This window comes from Mandrillus leucophaeus, unplaced genomic scaffold (assembly GCF_000951045.1).
Source record: "Mandrillus leucophaeus isolate KB7577 unplaced genomic scaffold, Mleu.le_1.0 Scaffold530, whole genome shotgun sequence".
NCBI classification, from domain to species: domain Eukaryota; kingdom Metazoa; phylum Chordata; class Mammalia; order Primates; family Cercopithecidae; genus Mandrillus; species Mandrillus leucophaeus.
In genome coordinates, this window is record NW_012105698.1 from 352,090 (window position 1) to 356,271 (window position 4,182).

At 46.9% G+C, this 4,182-nt stretch overlaps 1 protein-coding gene across 1 annotated transcript in view; it reads left to right on the forward strand.

The window, feature by feature from the left end:
* The window catches only part of DCAF7 (DDB1 and CUL4 associated factor 7), a 38,118-nt gene extending 34,226 nt beyond the window's left edge, over positions 1-3,892 (forward strand). The window contains exon 8 of the transcript XR_001007891.1: positions 3,816-3,892. The gene's annotated coding sequence lies outside the window, so the exon portion shown is untranslated. The remainder of the gene's footprint in view (positions 1-3,815) is intronic.
* The last annotated feature ends 290 nt before the right edge of the window (positions 3,893-4,182 follow it).

Genomic DNA, 4,182 nt, shown 5'->3' on the forward strand with positions numbered 1-4,182 from the left:
AAAAAAAAAAAAGAAGGAAAAGGAATTATAGACCCCCAAGGTTAGCCAGTTAAGAGCTCTCCCCACACCTGCCAATCCCTCTCTCCCCCAGTTAGGTTCTGAGCAGTATTGGACTTGTAGCCTGCGGTTGTCTTTTGACTTGCAGGCCGCAGGTGTCTTTCCGTTACGTGAGTGAGTTCCATGGAGGAGCAAGTGTGTGATTTCACTGTTAGATGAACCCTTGGGGCAGGCAGTTTGGGACGTGCTAGGGGGTGGGGTGGGGGGGAAGAAGTTGGCTGGTTCCTTGTGCTCTGCTCCAGCCTGGAGGTTTTTAAGTCCCTCTGAATTGCTCATCTGAGATTAGTAGAGTAGCGGGCCTGAAGGAGATGATTTTGTCCTCTTTGGCTCTCACCTGCTTGAGAAGCAAAACAGTGAACTTTGTTCTTCTGGGCCCTTAAGCTTTTTTGGTTAAGTCTTCCTTTTCAGAAGTAGATGTCATTGTAAGCCAAAAGTCTAGCTGTTTGCTTTACCATACAGGGACCTGTCCCAAGAAAAAGGCTCTTTTTTAGCCAGGGTATTTCGCCTTCTACCCTTTTACTTTGTTGTTCTGATTTTAGGACTCTGGCTGGCCATGTGCTTGCAGTTGCCTCTCCTGCATTTGCCACTGGATTTGCACTGCATCATTTGGAGATATAAAGCGAGCAGTTCTTGGTCAGAACCCTCCTCTGCTTTTCGTTGTGTTTGAAATGGTTACTGGGTCCTTCTCTCAAGGGTAGCAAGGCCAAGCTGATGGCTGCTTGTTTAGGAGGCCATCAGTTCCTTCTTGTGGAGAAGGGTCTGAAATGGAAGTCAGTGGTAGAAGGGGCTGGTCTGCCAGGCAGGGCTTACATCCACTGAGTTCTGAGATTCCTTTCCTGATCTGCACCTAATCTTGGTCTGTATGGTGGAATTTGTCAGCTGGAACTCAGAAACAACAACTTGAAAAAAATAATAATAATTAGAATATGTTTGCGTAAGATAGATATTTACTCTGGAAACCAACAACTTTTGAGATTTCCTTTGCCCTGTGGACGCCCAGCCCCTATCATCCTTCCTTAGGTCCTGCAGTGCAGTCTTCCCCTGAATCCCACCGAGGACCCAGGGGAGACTCCACCCCCCCTAAGCAAGCACACACACATACTCACAGTTGGTGAGTTGCTGGTCTTTGAATCCCAGCTCTCTTACCCTCCCTTTACTTCACCAGCCCGACAACCCGTGACTTAGGAGGGGATTTCTCCTGTCTCAGGATTTAGAAAGCCTCTAAGTCAGCCATGCTCCAGAAAGCACAGATCTGTTGTAGTTGCAAAAACAACTCTCTGTAATTTGTTGAGGTTCTCAAATTGACAGCCAGCGAGACTGGGTGGGAGGCCCTGGATCTGTTCTCGCTGACTGCAGGAGGAGCAGCCGCTAGAACTTTACCAGGAAGCCCACGTGGAGGCTCCGCCAGGCTGTGGCCCAGCTGGTGGTGGCCCTTTTGCTCTTGGCAGCCTGAGGCACAGCTGCCTGTATTGTCCTCATCTGTTCTGAGGAAGGATGGAGGTGCTAAATAAATTAGGCCTCAGGCCTCTACCACCAGAGAGCCTTCTTCAGAATGGGTCCAGGTCATTCAAGGACCCGAAGTTTTTATGCTCAGGAGCATTGGAATCCTCTTCTTCTAGGGAGGAATTAGCCTGCAAGGTTAGGACTTGAAGAGGGAAGATATTTAATAACTGGGCGAGGCTGGGCACGGTGGCTCACACCTGTAATCCCAGCACTTTGGGAGGCTGAGGCAGGCAGATCACGTGGTCAGGAGATCAAGACCATCCTGGCTAACACGGTGAAACCCCGTCTCTACTAAAAATACAAAAACAATTAGCCAAGGGTGGTGGCGGGCGCCTGTAGTCCCAGCTACTTGGGAGGCTGAGACAGGAGAATGGCGTGAACCCAGGAGGCGGAGCTCGCAGTGAGCCGAGATCGTGCCACTACACTCCAGCCTGGGCAACAGAGCAAGACTCCGTCTCAAAAAAATAAAATAAAAATAACTGGGCAAAAATTTCTTACAAATCCAGGATTGGCTGTCAGAGAACTGACTAAGATTCAGGAAGAAATAAAAAATTCAGACTCCTACAAGGTTTTGATGACAACTAGGGCCGAAATTTTAGGAGGAGATGTAGGATGCAGGAGAAAATAAAAATGTTTTCTTTAAATCAGAGGAGGAAATAGTAGAGGTCAGTGAAGGTCTGGGGTAGGAAAACATTCATACTGTCCATTGTATGACTGTGGAGTGAGACTGCCCTTAGCCTGGGTCAGCCTTCCTGGGCCATAAATTGGGCATCTGTGATGCTAGGTAACTATGGGAACAAGATGACAGCTCAGAGCAGCCATGGGTGATACTTGGTGGTAAAAAACCTACAGGCGTTGGGGGTCCCATTATTGTTCCAGACCATGGCTTTTCTTGGTTGTGGGTTTGTTACAGAGCAGGAGAAGCAGAGGTTATAACAGTTATGCAGACTTTTCCCCTCCTTTTTCTCTTTTCTCTTCCCCTTGCCTTTCCACTGTTTCTTCCTGCTGCCCCTGGGCCTTGAATTCCTGGGCCATGAAGACATGTAGGAGCTGCAGGGTTTACCACATGTGGGAGGGCAGCCCAGTACTGTCCCTCTACCTTCCCTACTTTGAGAATATGGCAACCTCTTCCATTCCTGGCTTGGGGTAGGGGAGACCATTGAAGTAGAAGCCTCAAAGTAGACTTTTCCCTTTACTGTGTGTACTCCAGGACGAAGAAGGAAGGTCATTCTTGATACTTAGATTGGTTTTCCCAGGGAAGAGGGCGGAGCAGAGTAAAGTCACTGTGAACCCTGGGCCAGGTCCTGACTGGGCCAGCTCCTGAGAGCGTCTCGTGTTGCAGAGCCTTGCCCACTTCACCCACCTGCACCCTCTCCCCCTCCCACGGTGTCACTGCTGCTAATGGTCAAAGTCAAATGTGTGGCCACATGAGATGGGCCAGGTCCTCTCAGGCTACTTTCTGGATGTCATTTTTAAAATATGGGAACATGCAGGTGCCTTCCCAAAGAGGCTTGGACTGGTATTATATCCAACCAGAGACAAATAAGCTAAAGAAAGTTTAAACTCAAGAAGAAATATGTTGACAGTATGTAACAGCTGGAAAGTTTATAGGCACCCACCTTTGGAAGAACCCAGTGATTATGAACTTGTGATATCTACTATTTAAAAGAAATGTTCTCACCTTGGGTTGATTATGGTGTACCATGTGTTATGAAAATTGTTGAGCTGAAGCTTTGAATCGCTTTAGTTGAGTCCGACTCACTTGCTTTGGTTCCTGTGTATTTTATTATCCCTCTTGTCAGTGACTTTTCTTCCCCACCCCACCCAGAGTGAATTTGTAGCATGATTGTGTAAACCTCTGTGTAGAAAATGGAGATTTCTTGCTCTGAAATGTTAAGCTCTAACTGATCCATTTATGTGCCCTTTAGCCTAGTATGTCTGAACTTCCATTCTTGTTATATATTTAAACTTTCCCTCTATATTATAGGTTTTGTGGCATCCATGGTCAGGTGGAGAGGAAGCTGCCCCTTGCAGAACTGTACTGTAATATTTTTCTTTTATAAATATTTTCACAGGACTGATTGTACACAGGGCTTGTAATAAAATTTTAACACTGTGCTGTGAAACAACTATGGGGAATCTCCATTGAAGGCTACTTCAAGGGCACCTGAAAGTGGAGTGTTATAGCTATGACTTTCTATTTCTTGTTTCCTAAGTAAATTAAACCTAATTTTCACCCTTTCATTCTGTTTCAGCCTCCTGTATAAGAAGTACCGTATTTTCTGCCCATCATACTTTGTAATAAAACTTGAACATGTATAGATTGACTGAATTGCCTTTTGTGACGAATTCAGTTCTTCCCATTTTGTCACTTTGGTCATGTTCCATAGACAGTGGCAGTGCCCCAGCCCGAGCCGGGCAGTCTACTCATCACCTTTTATATCCTGTTTGGTCATTCACTTGTTATTCAGTGGAGCACCTCCTCTCTGCCAGGGGACATGGGCCTCAAGTTGGTTGCAGTCTACCAGAGGAGACATCGACATAAATACCTGTGGCTGGGCACAGTGGCCTGTGATTCCAGCTGAGGCATGGGGGAGGCTGAGGTGGGAGCATCACTTGAGG